At 48.8% G+C, this 25,515-nt stretch overlaps 1 protein-coding gene across 5 annotated transcripts in view; it reads right to left on the bottom strand.

Moving 5' to 3' along the window:
* Positions 1 to 25,515, bottom strand: part of LOC136632207 (nicotinamide N-methyltransferase-like) — a 48,320-nt gene that overhangs the window by 12,793 nt on the left and 10,012 nt on the right. The gene's annotated exons all lie outside the window — the stretch shown is intronic.

Here is a 25,515-nt window from a genome sequence, read left to right as displayed (position 1 = left end):
AAATACATTTTCTTAACTGTATCCCATTAATATTTAGAGATGAGCGAACACCAAAATGTTCGGGTGTTCGTTATTCGGAACGAACTTCCCGTGATGCTCGAGGGTTCGTTTCGAACAACGAACCCCATTGAAGTCAATGGGCGACCAGAAAATTTTTGTATTTCGCCGATGCTCGCTAAGGTTTTCATGTGTGAAAATCTGGGCAATTCAGGAAAGTGATGGGAATGACACAGTGACGGATAGGGCAGGCGAGGGGCTACGTGTTGGGCTGCATCTCAAGTTCACAGGTCCCACTATTAAGCCACAATACCGGCAAGAGTGCCCCCCCCCCCCCCCTCCCAACAACTTTTACTTCTGAAAAGCCCTCATTAGCATGGCATACCTTTGCTAAGCACCACACTACCTCCAACAAAGCACAATCACTGCCTGCATGACACTCCACTGACACTTCTCCTGGGTTACATGCTGCCCAACCGCCCCCCCTCCCCCCCACAGCGCACACCAAAGTGTCCCTGGGCAGCCTTCAGCTGCCCTCATGCCACACCACGCTCATGTCTATTTAGAATTGCGTCTGCCATGACGAGGGACCGCAGGCACACACTGCAGAGGTTGGCACGGCTAGGCAGCGACCCTCTTTAAAAGTGGCGGAGCGATAGCCCACAATGCTGTACAGAAGCAATGAGAAATAGAATCCTGTGCCACCGCCATCAGGAGCTGCACACGAGGGCATAGCAATGGGGAACCTATGTGCCACACACTATTCATTCTGTCAAGGTGTCTGCATGCCCCAGTCAGACCGGGCTTTTTAATTCATAGACACAGGCAGGTACAACTCCCTATTGTGAAGTCCCTGTCGACCCACAGCATGGGTGGCTCCCTGGAACCCACCGGCGGTACACAGAAATATCCCATTGCATTGCCCAACACAGCTGAGGTAGTAATGTCGTGCTTAATGCAGGTGGGCTTCGGCCCACACTGCATGCCCCAGTCTGACTGGGGTTCTTTATAAGTGTACAGATGTAGTAAAAACTCCGTGTGCACCTACAGCATGGGTGGGTGCCAGGAAGCCACCGGCGGTACATAGAAATATCCCATTGCATTGCCCAACACAGCTGAGGTAGTAATGTTGTGCTTAACCCTTTCCAATCCAATTTGTATATGGTTTTCCTAGGGGGCTTACTCTTTTTCTGCTGTTATACAACGGCGCTATATGCTGGCTAAAGCCAGTACTGCATGAGCTGACACGTAGGATAGGCTCCGACAGCAGAGAGGCTGGCAATATACAGTAAGAGAACCCCGACGGACGTCTACCAACAACGGAGCTGTACAGCCTTAAACCCTAATGTCTTCACAGGTCACACAGTGGACTGGAAAGGGTTAATGCAGGTGGGTTTCGGCCCACACTGCATGCCCCAGTCAGACTGGGGTTCTTTACAAGTGGACACATGTAGGTTAAACTCCCTGTGGACCCACTGCCTGGGTGGGTGCCAGGAAGCCACCGGCGGTACATAGAAATATCCCATTGCATTGCCCAACACAGCTGAGGTAGTAATGTTGTGCGTAATACAGGTGGGCTTCGGCCCACACTGCATGCCCCAGTCAGACGGGTTCTTTAGAAGTGTACAGATGTATTAAAAACTCAGTGTGCACCTACAGCATGGGTGGCTCCCTGGAACCCACCGGCGGTACACAAAAATATCCCATTGCATTGCCCAACACAGCTGAGGTAGTAATGTCGTGCTTAATGCAGGTGGGCTTCGGCCCACACTGCATGCCCCAGTCAGACTGGGGTTCTTTACAAGTGGACACATGTAGGTTAAACTCCCTGTGGACCCACTGCCTGGGTGGGTGCCAGGAAGCCACCGGCGGTACATAGAAATATCCCATTGCATTGCCCAACACAGCTGAGGTAGTAATATCGTGCGTAATACAGGTGGGCTTCGGCCCACACTGCATGCCCCAGTCAGACGGGTTCTTTAGAAGTGTACAGATGTATTAAAAACTCAGTGTGCACCTACAGCATGGGTGGCTCCCTGGAACCCACCGGCGGTACATAAAAATATCCCATTGCATTGCCCAACACAGCTGAGGTAACGTCAGCTGTAATGCAGGTGGCCTAAAAATTAATTTGATTACACTGTAGGCGAGGGCCCACAAAAATTGCTGTATCAACAGTACTAATGTACATCCCAAAAATTGGCCATGGCCAGCCAAGAGGGCAGGTGAAACCCATTAATCGCTTTGGTTAATGTGGCTTAAGTGGTAACTAGGCCTGGAGGCAGCCCAGTGTAACGAAAAATTGGTTCAAGTTATAGTTCCAATGCTTTTAAGCGCATTGAAACTTATAAAAATTGTTCTGAAAAATTATTTGAGTGAGCCTTGTGGCCCTAAGAAAAATTGCCCGTTCAGCGTGATTACGTGAGGTTTCAGGAGGAGGAGCAGGAGGAGGAGGAGGAGGAATATTAGACACAGATTGATGAAGCAGAAATGTCCCCGTTTTGGATGGTGAGAGAGAACGTAGCTTCCATCCGCGGGTGCAGCCTACGTATTGCTTACGTATCGCTGCTGTCCGCTGGTGGAGAACAGAAGTCTGGGGAAATCCAGCCTTTGTTCATCTTGATGAGTGTTAGCCTGTCGGCACTGTCGGTTGACAAGCGGCTACGCTTATCTGTGATGATTCCCCCAGCCGCACTAAACACCCTCTCCGACAACACGCTAGCCGCAGGACAAGCAAGCACCTCCAGGGCATACAGCGCTAGTTCAGGCCACATGTCCAGCTTCGACACCCAGTAGTTGTAGGGGGCAGAGGCGTCACCAAGGATGGTCGTGCGATCCGCTACGTACTCCCTCACCATCCTTTTACAGTGCTCCCGCCGACTCAGCCGTGACTGGGGAGCGGTGACACAGTCTTGGTGGGGAGCCATAAAGCTGGCCAGGCCCTTAAAGACTGTTGCACTGCCTGGGATGTACATGGTGCTCGATCTACGCACATCCCCTGCTACCTTGCCCTCGGTACTGCGCCTTCTGCCACTAGCGCTGTCGGCTGGGAATTTTACCATCAGCTTGTCCGCAAGGGTCCTGTGGTATAGCAACACTCTCGAACCCCTTTCCTCTTCGGGAATCAGAGTGGGCAGGTTCTCCTTATACCGTGGATCGAGCAGTGTGTACACCCAGTAATCCGTAGTGGCCAGAATGCGTGCAACGCGAGGGTCACGAGAAAGGCATCCTAACATGAAGTCAGCCATGTGTGCCAGGGTACCTGTACGCAACACATGGCTGTCTTCACTAGGAAGATCACTTTCAGGATCCTCCTCCTCCTCCTCCTCCTCCTCAGGCCATACACGCTGAAAGGATGACAGGCAATCAGCCGGTGTACCGTCAGCAGCGGCCAAGCTGTCTCTTCCCCCTCCTCCTCATCCTCCTCATGCTCCTCCTCCTCCTCCTGTACGCGCTGAGAAATAGACAGGAGGGTGCCCTGACTATCCAGCGGCATACTGTCTTCCCCCGCCCCCGTTTCCGAGCGCAAAGCAGCTGCCTTTATGGTTTGCAGGGAATTTCTCAAGATGCATAGCAGAGGAATGGTGACGCTAATGATTGTAGCATCGCCGCTCACCACCTGGGTAGACTCCTCAAAATTACCAAGGACATGGCAGATGTCTGCCAACCAGGCCCACTCTTCTGAAAGGAATTGAGGAGGCTGACTCCCACTGCGCCGCCCATGTTGGAGTTGGTATTCGACTATAGCTCTACGTTGTTCATAGAGCCTGGCCAACATGTGGAGCGTAGAGTTCCACCGTGTGGGCACGTCGCACAGCAGTCGGTGCACTGGCAGCTTAAAGTGATGTTGCAGGGTGCGCAGGGTGGCAGCGTCCGTGTGGGACTTGCGGAAATGTGCGCAGAGCCGGCGCGCCTTTACGAGCAGGTCTGACAAGCGTGGGTAGCTTTTCAGAAACCGCTGAACCACCAAATTAAAGACGTGGGCCAGGCATGGCACGTGCGTGAGGCTGCCAAGCTGCAGAGCCGCCACCAGGTTACGCCCGTTGTCACACACGACCATGCCCGGTTGGAGGCTCAGCGGCGAAAGCCAGCGGTCGGTCTGCTCTGTCAGACCCTGCAGCAGTTCGTGGGCCGTGTGCCTCTTATCGCCTAAGCTGAGTAGTTTCAGCACGGCCTGCTGACGCTTGCCCACCGCTGTGCTGCCACACCGCGCAACACCGACTGCTGGCGACATGCTGCTGCTAACACATCTTGATTGCGAGACAGAGGAGGAGGAGGAGGAGGAGGGTGCTTTAGTGGAGGAAGCATACACCTCCGCAGATACCAGCACCGAGCTGGGGCCCGCAATTCTGGGGGTGGGTAGGACGTGAGCGGTCCCAGGCTCTGACTCTGTCCCAGCCTCCACTAAATTCACCCAATGTGCCGTCAGGAAGATGTAGTGGCCCTGCCCGCCTGTGCTTGTCCACGTGTCCGTAGTTAAGTGGACCGTGGCAGTAACCGCGTTGGTGAGGGCGCGCACAATGTTGCGGGAGACGTGGTCGTGCAGGGCTGGGACGGCACATCGGGAAAAGTAGTGGCGACTGGGAACTGAGTAGCGCGGGGCCGCCGCCTCCATGATACTTTTGAAGGACTCAGTTTCCACAACCCTATACGGCAGCATCTCAAGGCTGATGAATTTTGCTATGCGGACGGTTAACGTTTGAGCGTGCGGGTGCGTGGCGGCGTACTTGCGCTTGCGCTCGAACACTTGTGCAAGCGACGGCTGAACGGTGCGCTGAACTACACTGCTGGATGGGGCCGAGGACAGCGGAGATGAGGGTGTGGGTGCAGGCCATGAGGCGGTAGTGCCTGTGTCCTGAGAGGGGGGTTGCATCTCAGTGGCAGGTTGGGGCACAGGGGGAGAGGCAGGGGTGCAAACCGGAGGCGGTGAACGGCCTTCGTCCCACCTTGTGGGGTGCTTGGCCATCATATGTCTGCGCATGGTGGTGGTGGTGAGGCTGTTGGTGTTGGCTCCCCGGCTGAGCTTTGCGCAACAAAGGTTGCACACCACTGTTCGTCGGTCGTCAGGCGTCTCTGTGAAAAACTGCCAGACCTTAGAGCACCTCGGCCTCTGCAGGGTGGCATGGCGCGAGGGGGCGCTTTGGGAAACACTTGGTGGATTATTCGGTCTGGCCCTGCCTCTACCCCTGGCCCTGGCCACTGCACTGCCTCTTGCAACCTGCCCTGCTGATGCCCTTGACTCCCCCTCTGAAGACATGTCCTCCTGAGTAAGCGTTGCACACCAGGTGGGGTCAGTCACCTCATCGTCCTGCTGCTCTTCCTCCGAATCCTCTGTGCGCTGCTCCCTTGGACTTACTGCCCTTACTACTACCTCACTGCAAGACAACTGTGTCTGATCGTCATCGTCCTCCTCACCCACAGAAAGTTGTTGAGACAGTTGGCGGAAGTCCCCAGCCTCTTCCCTCGGACCCCGGGAACTTTCGAATGGTTGGGCATCAGTGACGATAAACTCCTCTGGTGGGAGAGGAACTGCTGCTGCCCAATCTAAGCAGGGGTCCGAGAACAGTTCCTGGGAGTGTTCCCGCTCCTGAGCAGGTGTCATTGTAGTGGAGTGAGGAGGCTGGGAGGAAGGAGGAGCAGCAGACAGAGGATTCGGATTTGCAGCAGTGGACGGCGCAGAACTGCGTGTTGACGATAGGTTGCTCGAAGCACTTTCTGCCATCCAGGACAGGACCTGCTCACACTGCTCATTTTCTAATAACCGTCTCCCGCGTGGACCCATTAATTGGGCGATGAATGTGGGGACGCCAGAAACGTGCCTCTCTCCGAATCGCGCAGCAGTCGGCTGCGACACACCGGGATCAGGAGCTCGGCCTGTGCCCACACCCTGACTTGGCCCTCCGCGTCCTCGGCCGCGTCCACGTCCTCTAGGCCTACCCCTACCCCTCAGCATGCTGTATTACCAGTGATTTGATTTCACAGGCAGGAAATAAATTGGCGCAAGACTGCAGGCCAAATATAATTTTTTCCCTTTTTGGAAAACGAAAGGCCCCACTGCCTCTAGTGAATGAATAATCTAAGTTTAATAACTGTGCTGTGTCCCTGCTAATGTGTCACAGAACGTGAGGGTAGCAGAGTTATTATAACTCTGGCAGAGCAGGTATTTTTTTTCCCAATTAAGGAAAGCAAATGGCGAAGCCAGCAGTAAAGCGTAGCTGGGTGCGTATGATTTAGCAATGTTTTTCACGCAGCTCACACGTGTCCACCGCCCGTAAGGACGGACAGAGGCTGGACAAATAGATTTGTTTTCACTTGTTTTTCCACCAAAAGGCAGCACTGCGTATATTCAATGAACATGAGAAGTTTAATAACTGTGCTGTGTCCCTGCTAATGTGTCACAGAACGTGAGGGTAGCAGAGTTATTATAACTCTGGCAGAGCAGGTATTTTTTTTCCCAATTAAGGAAAGCAAATGGCGAAGCCAGCAGTAAAGCGTAGCTGGGTGCGTATGATTTAGCAATGTTTTTCACGCAGCTCACACGTGTCCACAGCCCTTAGGACGGACACAGGCTGGACAAATAGATTTGTTTTCACTTGTTTTTCCACCAAAAGGCAGCACTGCGTATATTCTATGAATAATAACTGTGTTGTGGCCCTGCCTATACAATTCTTTCCCTGCAGTATCAATGGAGGGTGGAATGCTCTGCAGAGGCGATTTTGAGAAGCCCAAAAAAAATGCAGCACAGCTAACAGCAGCCTGGACAGTACTGCACACGGATAAATATGGCCCTAGAACGGACCGTTGAGGTTCTTGAAGGCTACACTCACTCCTAACACTCTCCCTGCCTATGCAGCACTTCTGTCCCTAATGCCAGGTGCAACGCTCTGCAGAGCCGATTTTGAGAAAAAAAAAATGCCACTGCTAACAGCAGCCAACACACAGCTATCAGTGGCCCTAATAAGGACCTTTGGGGGGTCTTGAAGCCTACACTAACTACCAATTCTTTCCCTACAGCAGCTCCGGTATAAACAGCACTGTCCCTCATCTAATTCACCAGGCATCTGAGGCGAGCCGCGGGAGGGGCCGACTTTTATATTAGGCGAACACCTGATCTCGCCAGCCACTCACAGCAGGGGGGTGGTATAGGGCTTAAACGTTGCAGGGGGAAGTTGTAATGCCTTCCCTGTCTTTCAATTGGCCAGAAAAGCGCGCTAACGTCTCAGGGAAGGAAGTGAAAGTAACCAGAACACCGCATGGTGTTCGTTACGAATAACGAACATCCCGAACACCCTAATATTCGCACGAATATCAAGCTCGGACGAACGCGTTCGCTCATCTCTATTAATATTCCTAAAAATACAGTCAGGTGTTTGTCAATGTGTCCATTTAGAATACACCTTAGTCAAGAGAATGTTAATCAAATATCCCGGAAGTTGTAAATGGTTTTGATTTTGAGCAAAAGATCAATGTGGGCATTACAATTTACAAAACCTAATGCTATAAATTCAGTAATTTACTAATATCCCATATTCTACTCTATTAATGCCATAACTCAGTGCTCAATTGGTACAGCCACAGTATTCAATACCCCTACATATAAATACTCCCATACATTGTTCATCTATCTAATGCATCTATAGAATACATGTATTCTATCTACAAAGACATTAGAGATGCCCAATATTTTTCATGCAAGAGCAACTAGACATAGGCATATGCTAAACGTGCACCACGCATGCATTATACACCATACAGACTGCATGAATTTTAATTAGCTGCAGGCAAAGTGTGCTGCGGGCAGAAGATACAGCGTCCAGGACTTAGGCACATGTGAGGGTTAGGTGTATTATTCATCATCACAAAGGAGTAGCTGGTGCATTAGAGTTAGATGTTTTTTTTCAAGCAAAAACTCTTGATAACCCATCCTTTGAAAAGTTCATCAATAGTTTATCACTGGAGATCCACAGCTTGTGGTCTACAGCAGGGCAGGACCTCATCATTGGTATAAGAGGCGGAAGTGTCAAATTGCTTTACGCTATTGAAATCAATGGGAGCTGAATGATGCTTTCACTTCTGACTCTGATGAAAACTCCTGAACCTGCTGCACTGACAGCCGGTCTGTGGATCAGCTGATTGCTGGCGAACCTGAGTGGCGGGTCCCTGATTACTAACTATTGAGGACCTATCCTGAGGATAGGTCATCAATGGTATTTGCCAGGAAAACCCCTTTAAGCTTCTGACTGGCAATATAGAGATGCTGATGTCTATTGCAGGACATTGTCAACAGGCTGCCATAGTCTTGTGAGTAGCCCCATACCTCCATCCACTACAAATGCTTGAGAATGGGGAGGTGAGATGGGGGTAAGTTTGTAGCAGAAAAACATGCAAAGCTGCCCTAAACTGCTATCAATAGTTGGGAGCAGTATCCCAGTAACACTAGAGTGGGATCTGGCCAGCAACCAGTTGAATCCCACCCCTGCATGAAGTGTTAGAGAAACAGAAATCATGCTTGACAGCCACTGTTTCTGTTTCGTAGTCCTTACAGTCGCAGTCCAACAACTATGAAGAACTAGAGACTGGGTCCCTCATACAGACCTCCAGTGATCTGGTGGGTAGATAATAATTGTTCCTACCTGGAATATCCCTTTAGGGGAATTATATAGTATTATAACTATAAAAATATTATTTTTTTACTTTTGTCTCATTATGGGACTTGAACTGTGCCAGCTTTCATTGCTCATAGAATGCAACACCTTACTATTGCTATGTACTCTACAAGCCTATTAGGCCTTGTCTCTGGGAGTGCTTTATAGACTACCATAGATGGCCAATTAGAATTCCATTATTAGTTTTATGCGGATGTACATAAGAAAAGGACCTTAAAAAATGCAACCATATTATGGCAAAGTCCATCTGTCACATTCACCCTGAGCTCTAGACCACCATACCTAGCACAAAATATAAGATTGTGTTCATACAGGGAGGGAGAGAATGTGCATACACAATAATTCAAACACCAGATAATAACAAACTAAATTTAATGCTACAACAGATAAACCAGATATGCGTGCAAACAGCCAACAACAGACAAACGTCAAAAAAACTATCAATAATACCAGCACACATAAGCAGATGACACAGCTAATAAATGCAAGGTATTAGTTAGTAATATGGCCAAGCTCACAAGCCCATGACAAGGGTCCCTGTTGTCTCGTGAGTTGCTATTCTAACAAGACAACATAACCCCAGGAGACCTGCCTTGGATCTGGGTGCCCCAATAGGGGCAGGCCTATGCCAACAGCTAGGAGCTTGGCTCACCGTAGATTAAACATATACACTAAACAGGAAACCATTAATGGACAGACAAGGGAAATACACCATGGACAAGTAGTTGTTTGTGGTATAAGGATTGATGCAATATCATCAGCCGCCATTTAAGACCCTAGGAAAGCTGAACTGCCATCCTCCCGCCTTGCCTCTTCCTCCCTCACAACTACCAGGCCTTTGATGACCATGTGGCCTTAGGAAGTGCTTTGTTTGGGTGGCCATAAAGTTAAGTCAGTGATAAGGGATATTAATTGCCTGCCCTCCCTGTCAGTGAGGTGTAACACCTTGGATAGTTCCCAGAGACACTGTTCACACCAATAGACAGGTAATCCCACCCAGAACATCATGCAAGCAAGCAGCACCAGAGCAGAACATGCATTACTCTTTTCAATGGAATGTTGTGCTGCAGTACACAGATGGCCTGTATAGGGCTGTAGACAAGGATCCAGGCTGCAGAAATTAGAGACAAACCTGTAGGCATGGCAGGAAGAAACCTAAAAGTATGAGTTCCTGCCACACTCAGGGGGAAGTTGGCTGAACGCCAGAGGGAGACCTGGACTGGAGTCTAAATTATATGCTCTGGAAAGCTCAATGAAGTGTCCCTGTGGAAAGTTGTGTGAGGGCTACTACCCCTCCTCCCAATACTGCTACAGTTACTCTTGCGGCTGCTGTGACTACTAAATTGTGTGAAGGACATTGCATTTCTGTTTGCTGAATACAAACACTTGTTCCTTTATTGTTTTCATCTGTGTGAATAAATTAACATGATTGGACTGTTACCAGTTGCCTCATGGTTAATCCTAGACATTACTACATACGGTGGAGGATGTGCTGGCAGAAAATGGTGCACAAAACTGCAAGTGGCTTTTAAAGGACCAGGAGGCTGAAAGGGTGATTAACTTGGGGCATCATCAAAGATCCAAAAAATGGTGAAACCAAGTTGGTGGACTTGATTTTGTCTGTATGGGACCGTGCAGCAAAGATGGCAGTTATCAAGGGAAGCAATCAAAAACAGCCATGCTGGGGGTGTTTACAAATGGACCTTTGCATGCATGGGTTTCCAGTGGTAAAGTGCCAGCTAAAGACAAAGACTAGAAAAGATAGTGCAAATATGCTGCAGGTTGGTGCAGTGAAGACTGCACTATGTGAACTGACTCCTAAGATTGACAAAGGCTACAGACGGTAGCTGAAACATCGCAGTTTTTTAACGATGAATGAGTGAATAAAGAAAACTTTTTTGCACCATAACCTGCTGTCCTGCATTACTAATGTTAATTGGAATCTCCTTTGGATTTGAATCCAGTCCTAGCTGAGCGAGCACCTATATTCACCAGTGAGGGATATTAAGACGAGTGCTTTAGCTACTGTACTCCTAAGGCCTCATGTCCACGGGGAAAATCAGGCCCGCTTCGGATTCTCCATGGAGAAGAAAGATGAGAAAGTATGGAAAAGGAGAAAGCTGCTTGCAGCCAGGCAGAGAAGAAAACAAAGGTCTTGAAAGACATACTGGACTTCAAGGAAGCCAAAGAAGCACTCCATGAGTTACAGAGGAAGCTGAAAGATACAAAACCCAGATCCAGGTACTGAAGCAGAATCATGCCCTAGTTATGTGGAAACTGTCCAAACAGAGCAAACTAAAAAGGTGAAAGAAACCTTGGAAGAGGCCAAACAACCTGTGGAAAGTGAATGTACTGGGCTGACCAGAAGCTGAAAGTGCTATTGGAAGGAAAGTGTTACACTGAATGCAAGACAGACACGGTAGATATGTAGTTTCAAGAGCTACAAGTAAAAATCACTGAGGGTGACAGAGTACAGGCAGAGTTGTCCGAGAAGGTGAATAGACTGCAGGTGGAATTGGAAGTGAAGAGTCTCAAAAGCTGTTGAAAAAGGGGCATGCCAGAGGCTTGGCCTTAGTGCACAACTGAAAAGAATGAAAGATAACAGAAATGTGTTTTGCAAGCAGTTAGAGGGAGATGCAGAAACAAAGAGAAACCTGTGAAAGCAAATTTCAACACTTCAGGCTCAGATGCCAGGTCTGGAAGAGATAAAGGAGAAGAATACTGCATGCTTGGATTCTATTGAAGAGCAAAAGACAAATTCAAAGAATTAAAAGCTACAAGTCAACGGCATGAAGAAAAGTAGCTGCTTTTGATAAATATGATAACAATAAAGGAACAAGTCTTCAGCAGGCATTTGATGTCACTGTGTAGCTTGGTCACTGACATCAGATTGAGGCCAAACTGTGTATAGGGACTTACTGAAGAGAAAACTCAGGTCTGTGAGATATGCCATTGAAGATGAGCGTGCTGAGAAATGGGTTTGTAAGGAAGAGACTGAAGCACTAACCTTGAAACACACTCTGAATATGGTGTCAGAGACAAAGGTGGTGAATCAAAGATTCGCCAAGAATTTAAGCACAAAGATGAAATTCTGGGAATCAAGTAGTTGTGTTGCTCAATGAAAGGTTCAAAAACCAGAGAGGTCTAGGACCCAGGTCAGGCAGAAATTTAAAAAGACCTTGTTGAAGAATCTTAAAAATGAGATACAAGCAGTGAAGCATGCCAGATTTTGCTTAGAAGGTGACCAGGACACTATAGGTGAACAGTTTGTGAAAACGGAGAAAGTCTTGAGGGACAAAATCACCTCTGTAAACACTAGTAAAGACAGTAAGAAAGTGAGGGCTGAGAAACCCTCTGAATTACAAGAGACCAAAGAGCAGGCACAAGGTGAGGCTGCTGGAGATAAGATGGCCACTAAAGAAGCAGAGACTGGAAAAGAGGTATCAAAAGTTACAGGTGAAGAAAATAATATAAAAAGTTGCAAAGAGTAGCAAAACCAGGTCAGTAGTGGCAAACTCTACACAAGGACCTGAAGATATGCCAGTTAAATAGAAAGGGCCAGTTAAGGAATAGACTGAAGAAAAGGTTGTGAAGGTAGTTAAGAATATACAAAAAAGGAAAAAGTTCTTATTGTTAAAGAGCATGAAAAATTTAAGGGGTCCATGGCCTTGATGAGCTCTGCAATGGCCACTTAACTAATGAGCGCCATGAGGAATAACTCTCAAAGCAACCACTACAGCTACTGACGGCAAGACCCAACAGCATCTGAATCCCCAGACCTTCACTCACCATTAAAATGACAAGCCGACATCCATCCCATGCCCCGCCGAGCAAGATGCAGGACTTCTTCCCATTGCAAGCAGTGCCAGCAGCTCCAATATGTCCTAGCCGGAGTCCCCAACATCTCCTGCATCGCCACAAAATAGCGGAAGTGAGAGCCCAAGAGGCGGTATATTTGAAAAAGTCTTGGTGCCGGCTCCCCGGCATAGCGACAAGCCGGCAGAGCAGATAAACTCTCTGCAAGAGTGCCCCATAAGCTTGCAGGGATGTAAGCCTCCTACTACCTTGCAGTCACATAAAATGGCCGACAGACAGGAGCCACATGTACAGCAGGATGGCTCTCCCACAGCCAGCCCTGCTAAGCAGCACCCCAAAAAGGAACAGATCGTTAATGAATCTTTCCCCACATGCAGGGATGATTCCCTCTCAACTAACCCTTCTTCTGCCCAGCCTGCTTCAGAAGCTTATCTTAAAGAGATGATGATGGTGCTATGCAAGATATTTTTAACTCCTTAACGTCTTCATGTAAAGCTACTGCAATTAAAATGGAACATAGATTTGATCATACTGAAAATAAAATTGGAGAGTTGTCCAACTCTTATAACTGGCTGATTGACTCCCATTATGCTTTCTCAGATCCACAACAAACCAGCACTGTCAGGAGACCTAGATCGACTACATAAGAAAAATCATGATAACTAGGTTGTTACGGCACTCTGACCCCCCGAGCGCCAGGTGGGGTGCCCTGAACTTCCCGCACCCCACTGTCCCTGCCTACTTGCCTCGGTCCTGGCTAAACCCAGGCGGACAACTGGACGGCGGTCCCTGCGCTGGCTAGGGACCTGGCGACTGACAAGAGGAAACTACCTAATGGGGGGAAAAAGTGCCGACAGAGGAGGCAGATGGAAAAAACCAACAGGAACAAGACTGAGCAATAGGTAACTAGAAGGAAGCTGACAGACAACTAGGGACTGGCTGAGAGTAACTGCAGACAGACTGACTAGATGCAAGCAGAACCAATAACTGGCAGTGAGCTCAAATCACTGCCAGTCTTTTAACCACAAAGCTCCGCCCAGGGGCAGAGAGTGGGAGGAGGCAACTCCTCCCACTGCTGTATAAGAAGGATGGAGGAGTGCGTGCGGCACCCTACGGGCGGACACGCCGCCGCAAGCCGCTGGGAGAGCCCCGACACAGAGCTCCAGGCCGCCGGAGCGCCGCGCGACGACCGCGGGACCCCGTGCCGCCCTGCATGGTAACATAGGTCCCATCAAAGCACATTTTTGTTTCACAAAATTGGGGGAGCACCCTTGCGCCAACTAGGCGAACTTGTTGCTCCCTGCCACATACCACACAAGTCCTACATAGGTCTTGCTTTTCCTAATTACCACCTGCCGTGTTTCCCCTGGGTCGAATGGAGTCCCCAAACTCCTTTATTACCATTCGGTACTATCTTCAATTTGTTAAGTTGATTCTTCCTTTTTTCCTTCTCTTCCAGTTTTAGAAGACTCATGGGACTGTCCTAATCCATATATGCATCTCCTGTATTTTTGGTATGGCAGTAAACATTTACTCACTGAACGCAAGCAGGCTGAATTCACTCTTCAAAAGTGCATCTTTGTGGAAAGAAACTGAGGGCTAATGCTGACATTGTATGTATTCAGGAAACCAACTTCGCAGCATTCGCCTGTCCGATTATTACCCATAATAGATTCCCCACAATATTCTCTGGGAGTCCTAGTGGCGTTTAGAGATTCAATTATACTCAAAATTAAATTCCAAGAAATAGACCAAAGAGATATATTTATCATTTTATCAGGCCTGATAAACGGAACTCTTTTTACCCTGTCCAATATCTATAAACTGAACTCTGCCCAAATAAGATTCTAAAACAATGTTTTCAAAAAAGCAAGCAGCCGCAATGTGAGTAAACATTTCATATGTGGTTATAACTAGAGATGAGCGAACGTACTCGTCCGAGCTTGATATTCGTGCAAATATTAGGGTGTTCGGGATGCTCGTTACTCGTAACGAGTACCACGCGGTGTTCTGGTTACTTTCAGTTTCCTCTCTGGGACGTTAGCGCGCTTTTCTGGCCAATTGAAAGACAGGGAAGGCATTACAACTTCCCCCTGTGACGTTCAAGCCCTATACCACCCCCCTGCTGTGAGTGGCTGGGAAGATCAGATGTCACCTGAGTATAAAAGTCGGCCCCTCCCGCGGCTCGCCACACATGCCTTGTGAGTTAGCTGAGGGACAGTGGTATCGTGCTGGAGCTGCTGTAGGGAGAGTGTTAGGAGTTAGTGTAGGCTTCAAGAACCCCAAAGGTCCTTCTTAGGGCCACATCTACCTGTGTGCAGGCTGCTGCTAGCAGTGGTTTTTTTTTTTTCCTCAAAATCGGCAGTGCAGAGCATTGCACCCGGCATTAGGGACAGAAGTGGTGCTTAGGCAGGGAGAGTGTTAGGAGTGAGTGTAGCCTTCAAGAACCTCAACGGTCCTTTCTAGGGCCAAATTTAACCATGTGCAGTACTGTGCTGGCTGCTGTTAGCAGTGCTGCATATTTTTTTTTTTCTAAAAATCGTCTGTGCAGAGCATTGCACCCTCCATTGATACTACAGGGACAGAATTGTGTAGGCAGGGCCACAACACAGTTATTGTTCATTGAATATACGCAGTGGGGCCTTCCCTTTGCAAAAAAGCGAAAAAATTATATTTGGCCTGCCTGTGTCAGTCCTAAGGTCTCTGTGTACGTGTGTGCTGCGTGGAGAACGTACAAAAATCAGACGCAACCAGCTACGGTTTACTGCAGGCTTGTGCCATTGTCTTTCCTGACTGGCAAATACCTGCTCTGCCAGAGTTAATAACTCTGCTACACTAAAGTTATGTGACACTTTTTCAGGGCCACACCACAGTTATTAAACGTATTGTTCATTGAATATACGCAGTGGGGCCTTCCCTTTGCAAAAAAGCGAAAAAATTATATTTGGCCTGCCTGTGTCAGTCCTAAGGTCTCCGTGTACGTGTGTGCTGCGTGGAGAACGTACAAAAATCAGACGCAACCAGCTACGGTTTACTGCAGGCTTGCGCCATTGTCTTTCCTGACTGGCAAATACCTGCTCTGCCAGAGTTAATAACTCTGCTACACTAAAGTTGTGTGACACTTTTTCAGGGCCACACCACAGTTATTAAACGTATTGTTCATTGAATATACGCAGTGGGGCCTTCCCTTTGCAAAAAAGCGAAAAAATTATATTTGGCCTGCCTGTGTCAGTCCTAAGGTCTCCGTGTACGTGTGTGCTGCGTGGAGAACGTACAAAAATCAGACGCAACCAGCTACGGTTTACTGCAGGCTTGCGCCATTGTCTTTCCTGACTGGCAAATACCTGCTCTGCCAGAGTTAATAACTCTGCTACACTAAAGTTGTGTGACACTTTTTCAGGGCCACACCACAGTTATTAAACGTATTGTTCATTGAATATACGCAGTGGGGCCTTCCCTTTGCAAAAAAGCGAAAAAATTATATTTGACCTGCAGGCTTGCGCCAATTTATTTCCTGCCTGGGAAATCAAATCACTGGTAATACAGCATGCTGAGGGGTAGGGGTAGGCCTAGAGGACGTGGACGCGGCCGAGGACGCGGAGGGCCAAGTGAGGGTGTGGGCACAGGCCGAGCTCCTGATCCAGGTGTGTCGCAGCCGACTGCTGCGCGATTAGGAGAGAGGCACGTTTCTGGCGTCCCCACATTCATCGCCCAATTAATGGGTCCACGCGGGAGACCTTTATTAGAAAATGAGCAGTGTGAGCAGGTCCTGTCCTGGATGGCAGAAAGTGCTTCGAGCAACCTATCGTCCAGCCACAGTTCTGCGCCGTCCACTGCTGCAAATCCGAATCCTCTGTCTGCTGCTCCTCCTTCCTCCCAGCCTCCTCACTCCACTACAATGACACATGCTCAGGAGCGGGAACACTCCCAGGAACTTTTCTCGGGCCCCTGCTCAGATTGGGCAGCAGTGGTTCCTCTATCACCAGAGGAGTTTATCGTCACTGATGCCCAACCATTGGAAAGTTCCCGGGGTCCGGGGGACGAGGCTGGGGACTTCCGGCAACTGTCTCAAGACCTTTCAGTGGGTGAGGAGGACGATGACGATGAGACACAGTTGTCTTGCAGTGAGGTAGTAGTAAGGGCAGTAAGTCCGAGGGAGCAGCGCACAGAGGATTCGGAGGAAGAGCAGCAGGACGATGAGGTGACTGACCCCACCTGGTGTGCAACGCCTACACAGGACAGGTCTTCAGAGGGGGAGGCACGGGCAGCAGCAGGGCAGGTTGCAAGAGGCAGTGCGGTGGCCAGGGGTAGAGGCAGGGCCAGACCGAATAATCCACCAAGTGTTTCCCAAAGCACACTCTCGCGCCATGCCACCCTGCAGAGGCCGAGGTGCTCAAAGGTCTGGCAGTTTTTCACCGAGACTCCTGACGACCGACGAACAGTGGTGTGCAACCTGTGTCGCGCCAAGATCAGCCGGGGAGCCACCACCAACAGCCTGACCACCACCAGCATGCGCAGACATATGATGGCCAAGCACCCCACAAGGTGGGACGAAGGCCGTTCACCGCCTCCGGTTTGCACCGCTGCCTCTCCCCCTGTGCCCCAACCTGCCACTGAGATCCAACCCCCCTCTCAGGACACAGGCACGACCGTCTCATGGCCTGCACCCACACCCTCACATCCGCTGTCCTCGGCCCCATCCAGCAATGTCTCGCACTGCACAGTCCAGCCGTCGCTAGCGCAACTGTTGGAGCGCAAGCGCAAGTACGCCGCCACGCACCCGCACGCTCAATCGTTAACCGTCCACATAGCCAAATTTATCAGCCTTGAGATGCTGCCGTATAGGGTTGTGGAAACGGAGTCCTTCAAAGCTATGATGGCGGCGGCGGCCCCGCGCTACTCAGTTCCCAGTCGCCACTACTTTTCCCGATGTGCCGTCCCAGCCCTGCACGACCACGTCTCCCGCAACATTGTACGCGCCCTCACCAATGCGGTTAGTGGCAAGGTCCACTTAACTACGGACACGTGGACAAGCACAGGCGGGCAGGGCCACTACATCTCCCTGACGGCACATTGGGTGAATTTAGTGGAGGCTGGGACAGAGTCAGAGCCTGGGACCACTCACGTCCTACCCACCCCCAGAATTGCGGGCCCCAGCACGGTGGTGGTATGTTCGGCGGTGTATGCTTCTTCCACTAAAGCACCCTCCTCCTCCTCCTCAACCTCTGTCTCGCAATCTAGATGTGTCAGCAGCAGCAGGACGTCGCCAGCAGTCGGTGTCGCGCGGCGTGGCAGCACAGCGGTGGGCAAGCGTCAGCAGGCCGTGCTGAAACTACTCAGCTTAGGAGATAGGAGGCACACGGCCCACGAACTGCTGCAGGGTCTGACAGAGCAGACCGACCGTTGGCTTGCACCGCTGAGCCTCCAACCGGGCATGGTCGTGTGTAACAATGGCCGTAACCTGGTGGCGGCTCTGCAGCTCGGCAGCCTCACGCACGTGCCATGCCTGGCCCACGTCTTTAATTTGGTGGTTCAGCGCTTTCTGAAAAGCTACCCACGCTTGTCAGACCTGCTCGTAAAGGTGCGCCGGCTCTGCGCACATTTCCGCAAGTCCCACACGGACGCTGCCACCCTGCGCACCCTGCAACATCGGTTTAATCTGCCAGTGCACCGACTGCTGTGCGACGTGCCCACACGGTGGAACTCTACGCTCCACATGTTGGCTAGGCTCTATGAGCAGCGTAGAGCTATAGTGGAATACCAACTCCAACATGGGCGGCGCAGTGGGAGTCAGCCTCCTCAATTCTTTTCAGAAGAGTGGGCCTGGTTGGCAGACATCTGCCAGGTCCTTCGAAACTTTGAGCAGTCTACCCAGGTGGTGAGCGGCGATGCTGCAATCATTAGCGTCACCATTCCTCTGCTATGCATCTTGAAAAGTTCCCTGCAAACCATAAAGGCAGCCGCTTTGCGCTCGGAAACAGAGCCGGGGGAAGACAGTATGTCGCTGGATAGTCAGAGCACCCTCCTGTCTATATCTCAGCGCGTTCAGGAGGAGGAGGAGGAGCATGAGGAGGATGAGGAGGAGGGGGAAGAGACAGCTTGGCCCACTGCTGACGGTACCCATGCTGCTTGCCTGTCATCCTTTCAGCGTGTATGGCCTGAGGAGGATGAGGAGGAGGAGGATCCTGAAAGTGATCTTCCTAGTGAAGACAGCCATGTGTTGCGTACGGGTACCCTGGCACACATGGCTGACTTCATGTTAGGATGCCTTTCTCGTGACCCTCGCGTTGCAGGCATTCTGGCCACTACGGATTACTGGGTGTACACACTGCTCGACCCACGCTATAAGGAGAACCTTCCCAGTCTCATTCCCGAAGAGGAAAGGGGTTCGAGAGTGTTGCTATACCACAGGACCCTGGCGGACAAGCTGATGGTAAAATTCCCATCCAACAGCGGTAGTGGCAGAAGGCGCAGTTCCGAGGGCCAGGTAGCAGGGGAGGTGCGTAGATCGAGCAGCATGTACAGCCCAGGCAGTGCAACAGTCTTTAAGGGCCTGGCCAGCTTTATGGCTCCCCAGCAAGACTGTGTCACCGCTCCCCAATCAAGGCTGAGTCGGCGGAAGCACTGTAAAAGGATGGTGAGGGAGTACGTAGCCGATCGCACGACCGTCCTCCGTGACGCCTCTGCCCCCTACAACTACTGGGTGTCGAAGCTGGACACGTGGCCTGAACTAGCGCTGTATGCCCTGGAGGTGCTTGCTTGTCCTGCGGCTAGCGTCTTGTCGGAGAGGGTGTTTAGTGCGGCTGGGGGAATCATCACAGATAAGCGCACCAGCCTGTCAACCGACAGTGCCGACAGGCTAACACTCATCAAGATGAACAAAGCCTGGATTTCCCCAGACTTCTCTTCTCCACCAGCGGACAGCAGCGATACGTAAGCAATACGTAGGCTGCACCCGCGGATGGAAGCTACGTTCTCTCTCACCATCCAAAACGGGGACATTTCTGCTTCATCAATCTGTGTCTAATATTCCTCCTCCTGCTCCTCCTCCTGAAACCTCACATAATCACGCTGAACGGGCAATTTTTCTTAGGGCCACAAGGCTCACTCATCTAATTTTTCGAAACAATTTTTATATGTTTCAATGCTCTTAAAAGCGTTGAAACCTTAACTTGAACCAATTTTTAGTTAAACTGGGCTGCCTCCAGGCCTAGTTACCACTTAAGCCACATTAACCAAAGCGATTAATGGGTTTCACCTGCCCTCTTGGTTGGCCATGGCCAATTTTTTGGATGTACATTAGTACTGTTGATACAGCAATTTTTGTGGGCCCTCGCCTACAGTGTAATCAAATGAATTTTTAGCCCACCTGCATTACAGCTGACGTTACATCTGCTGTGTTGGGCAATGCAATGGGATATTTTTATGTACCGCCGGTGGGTTCCAGGGAGCCACCCATGCTGTGCGTCCACAGGGAATTATAAATGCATCTGTTTCCACTTGTAAAGAACCCCAGTCTGACTGGGGCATGCAGTGTGGGCCGAAGCCCACCTGCATTAAGCACGACATTACTACCTCAGCTGTGTTGGGCAATGCAATGGGATATTTTTGTGTATCGCCGGTGGGTTCCAGGGAGCCACCCATGCTGTAGGTGCACACGGTGTTTAACCTACATGTGTCCACTTGTAAAGAACCCCAGTCTGACTGGGGCATGCAGTGTGGGCCGAAGCCCACCTGCATTAAGCACGACATTACTACCTCAGCTGTGTTGGGCAATGCAATGGGATATTTCTATGTACCGCCAGTGGCTTCCTGGCACCCACCCATGCTGTCGGTCCACAGGGACTTCACAATAGGGAGTTGTGCCTGCGGTTCCTCCTCATGGCAGACGCACTTCTAAATAGACATGAGGGTGGTGTGGCATGAGGGCAGCTAAAGGCTGCGCAGGGACACTTTGGTGTGCGCTGTGGGGGGGAGGGGTGGCGGTTGGGCAGCATGTAAGCCAGGAGAAGTGGCAGTGGAGTGTCATGCAGGCAGTGATTGTGCTTTGTTGGAGGTAGTGTGGTGCTTAGCTAAGGTATGCCATGCTAATGAGGGCTTTTCAGAAGTAAAAGTTTTTGGGAGGGGGGGGGCCCACTCTTGCCGCTATTGTGGCTTAATAGTGGGACCTGTGAACTTGAGATGCAGCCCAACATGTAGCCCCTCGCCTGCCCTATCCGTTGCTGTGTCGTTCCCATCACTTTCTTGAATTGCCAAGATTTTCACACAAGGAAACCTTAGCGAGCATCGGCGATATACAAAAATGCTCGGGTCGCCCATTGACTTCAATGGGGTTCGTTACTCGAAACGAACCCTCGAGCATTGCGATAATTTCGTTCCGAGTAACGAGCACCCGAGCATTTTGGTGCTCGCTCATCTCTAGTGATAACCCATTCTTGATGAAAATACTAAAAAATAAAGTATTCTGTCTGCCATCAACGAATATTTTAAATTTAACGTCACCCCAGAAGTGGGCCCTCTTACAGTTCGGAATGCCTGCAAGTCTTATATAAGGGAAATACTTATTAAATTTAGCTCCCAACATAAAAGAAAGGAAAATGCACAAATTAAATATGTGACAGTTAATATTACTGTTACTGAATTCCTCCTTTCGCAATCCCCTACACATGTTCTTCACAATCATCTATTCCATTTGGGACAGAACCTTAGGTCTCTTGGTTGGGAACTACAACAAGGAAATTCAAAATTCCCACTCCATCCTCTATTCTTTGGTCAATAAACCGTCAAGATGGATGGCAAATTTAGTTAAAACATGAATAAGATCTAAAATTCACCGCATATTCTCAACAGATGGCTCTGATACAAAATTTCCCACCCTAAATTGATTTCAGATGAGTCAAAATAATGTGTTTGTCATTTATATAATCTTAAAGATGATGTCCTTACCCCATCTCACAAATTACAGCTGAATTCCTACAAAACATCAACCGTCATCATCTTTTAGATCCCCAATTAGACTATTTAAACGCCCCTATATCGACACTAGAAATTCTTGATACAATCAAATCCTTGAAGGCCCAAAAATTTCTGGGAATGAATGGATTTTCTGATGATTACTAAAAACTCTTTTCCAGTGCTCTGGCTGTCCAGATAACTCAAGAATTCTCTCAAGGTATGGAACTAAGCATACATCCCTCAGAAATGCTAGCAGCTACAATTGTTTCGGCCCCAGCTAATTTTTGCCCTATCTCAATTTTAAATTCTGACACTAAAATCTATGCAAAACTCCTCACCCAAAGACTCCCTAAGATTCTCCCATCAATCATACACTCTGACCGGGTGGTTTTTCTAAAGGACGCCAGTACCCTAATGACACAAGAATCATTAATCTCCTAGCAAAAATTGACTCCACTCAATCACCTGAAATTGCCGAAAAGGTATTTAATAGAATGCACTGGGGTTTTTCCTTCTCTAGCCTGAAGAAATTTGGCTTCCAGGGGAGTATTTTAAATGCCATCAGAGCCCTCTACACTACTTCCTCAGCCAGAGTTTTGGTGGGTGGCACGCTCTCAGACTCATTCAACATCACTAAAGGGACTAGGCAAGGTTGCCCGCTATCTCCACTCCTCTTCACTCTAGTTTTGAACCCTTGGCGGAACTCCTAGGATCTTCACTTCATATCTGCGGAGTCCAGGCTGGGTTACGCCAACACAAAATTGGACTGTTTGCAGATGACATTATATTGATGCTTACCAATCCCCTCCTCTCCCTCATTTGTGAAATAAACAACTTCCAGCAAGTATCATATTACAAAGTGAATATCAATAAGTCACTAATCATGGGCATACATATCAAAGAAGACCTAAAAAAAAAAATGTTTTAGTGAGTTTCCATTTGTTTGGCAGAAAAATAACATTCCTTACCGAGGAGTCAAAATGTTTTCCTTTAAAAGATATTGCAGATGTAAATTACGCTGATCTCTATGTGGATCTCCAACAGCAAGTCGACTCATTAAAATAGCGCTGTACCACTTTGATGGGCCGTATTGTTTTATACAAAATGACAATTCTCCCGAAAATCCTATACTATTTCGGCACCCTCCCAGTTCCTATCCCTTCAACTGATAATTATAAAATTTCAGAAAGAACTCTGAGATTATATCTGGGGGAGTAGAAAATCCAAGACTACATTCTCAATTTTGTCTCTCCACCACACACATGGAGGAGCAGATGTGCCCAACCTTGAAGGGTACCGGGTATCTGCAATACTTGACCAGACTAAAACATGGATCAGCAAATCTCCTGTCACTACTTGGCGTTCTCTGGAATCAGAATTGATCAAATTCTGCTCCTTTAGGTCACTTCTGTCTGCGGTGACTCTAGTGACAGAATTTGACTCCTTAAACTTGTTACTGGTAGTACCTAAAGTTCCACCCACTGTGAAAACCTCCCTGGGAGCCTGGGAAAAGTGGTGTTCCAGCACTAATAGAACATCTCCATGCCCACTTAATCATATTCCGCAGGAGGTCGTCCTGGAATACTCCATTCCATATCTCCATACTAAAACTTTGGTGGCCAAAGGCATTAAAGTCATCTGGAATCTTTTAATGAAGGATTACTTCAAGTCCTTTGCCTCCGTATGCAAGAAATTTAACCTAGACAAATCTGAATTCATTAGATACTGTCATATGTTCAGTGTTACCTGCTACCCAAATCCATAAAATCTCTATGGCCTAGCCGATAGTCCATTGTCTAGATCTTATGGAATAGTCACCAGGAAAAGAGATGAGATTTTACTATGATAATACAATGGGAAATCTGAAGCAAACAAAGAAAGTTCATTTACTGAACTGGGAGAGAGATCTGAGAGAAGCAATAACTGTGGAAGAAAGTTGAAAGCCTTGAGGCTAGCTGCTTGGGCTCCCGGGGCTGTCTCCCTAATAGAAACCCATATAAAACTCATGACAAGATGGTATCTGACCCCATCTCAATTAGCAAGAAGAGGGCTGGGCCAGAGCACTGCAAGCTAGAGAAACTGCGGGTAAGATGAAACCTTCCTGCATGTGTTCTGTTCTTGTCCTTCCTGGTGGACATACTGGAATGAGGTTCTATCACTTATAAAGCATGTGTCCCAAAGCATGCTGCTGCTTCTGGGTCTGGACGGCATTTCTCCACCTTAAAGAGAGCTGCTGGCCCATATACTAATGGCAGCCCAGCTTCTCATCATGAGACTCTGGAAATGGCAAAACACACCAACTAAGTCTGAATTGATTAGACCAATATCAGAACACAGTATCTACAAAAAAATCTTGGCCCTCTGTAGTAATGCAATTTCAAAATATAATAGTATGTGGAACCCATGGATTACCAGCATTCCTCAAATTTGTTTTTACGGACGTGTACTGTGCATAACTGCATACTCACACAGGCAGTCATGTGCAGTTCACCTTTTTTTGTTTATATTTCACGCGCCATCACTTATCAATGACAGCGGTACCTGCAGGCCGTATACAATGTAGTTGCGTATTGGCTGCGGGTATATCTGCGACCATGGAGCACAATGGGCTCTATGTCACGGATATCCATGGTAAAAGAGAACCTGCTGCTACATTCTGTTTTCTGTGAGTGGATTATGCCATTCCGACATGCTAATTTGAGTGAAATTGTGCAATCCAGTGCATTTGATTGATCCATGTATTACCGCTGCTCAAACATGCAGAATCTGCAATTTCTTTCCGGTCATGCGAGACCGGCCTAATGGTAGATCACTACCTTTTTATCATGGGACCGGGGACCGCTCAACGAGTCCACTGGTCACTGATCCAGGCTATCGGCGACCGTGGGTAGCCAGAAGCAAGGAGATTTAAAATTTCCCACGACTCCTGCACAGGGGTCCGGCATATTGCTGGCAGGCGCATGCGCAGAAGCCGGAAAGGTCCATGAAGGTCCGGTAAGAAGTTTCATCTCCTCTCAACGATCACATCGGTAAGGGGAGATGAATCTTCAACTTTTTACAAAACTTTTACATGATTGCCATTATCTATTGGATGACGGCAATCACGTGACCAGGAACCGGCCTTCTGCGCATGCGTGTGACATAGGCACATGCGCAGAAGCCTACGGGAGGTCCCATCCGCCGGGGGACGACATGGAGAACGGAGGTAAGCATTTTTACCTCCCATCATGGATTTGATCCATGAGGGGAGGTGATATTTTAACTTTTGTAAACTTTTGTAAACTTTTCTGGGATCGCCATTATCCATTGGGAAATTTTAAATTTCCCGCGGCTCCGGGCTTTCTGTGCATGCAGCTGATGAAATGCCACCTGGCGCGCATGTGCAGAAAGCCGGTGTCTGGTCCCCGAGGACCAGATCAGCGGGGGGACAGCATGGGGGACCGGGGCGAGTGATCTCAGCTGCCCCCATGGATCCGATCCATGAGGGCAGCTGAATCTTTAATTTTTTAATTCACTTTAATGCGATCGTCGCTATCCATTAAATGGCGCCTATCACATTACTGGGGAGGAGCGGGTGGGGGGGGGGTCCCCGCAGTCCAGGATGACAGTTCCATGTTATCAGCTACCTCCGGGCACTGACAGCATGGAGCTGTCATGTCCATAGCCCATGTGGCTTTAATCCCCGCAGGAAGCAGGTTTCTACATCCTCAGGAATTAAAGCCCACTTGGCTAGAATGTAAAAACACTATGGGCTGATCACTAAGGGGTTAATATATACACATACCTACATACATACAGGGGGTGGATAAAACAAAATGGTAAAACCGTACAAAATGCATTCCTTAAATTACATGGGGATATATATTTATTTCACAATACCACCAGTAAATTTTAACTTTAATAGTAAGGCACATAGAGACCGATTTTAAATGGAGGTCATATAACACAGATGCTGCCAGACAGAAGTGAACATGTGTCCAAGCAGCAAGGTTCCATATTAGATTTCATAATATTTCCATATTTTTGTCCACTACCTGTATATACTTTATGACTTATCTGAATGGGCCTCCCCAGGCAGTTT

This window comes from Eleutherodactylus coqui, chromosome 6 (assembly GCF_035609145.1).
Source record: "Eleutherodactylus coqui strain aEleCoq1 chromosome 6, aEleCoq1.hap1, whole genome shotgun sequence".
Taxonomy (NCBI): Eukaryota; Metazoa; Chordata; class Amphibia; order Anura; family Eleutherodactylidae; genus Eleutherodactylus; species Eleutherodactylus coqui.
The sequence above is the reverse complement of the archived record's forward strand: the minus strand, read 5'-3'. Positions and strand labels throughout refer to the sequence as shown.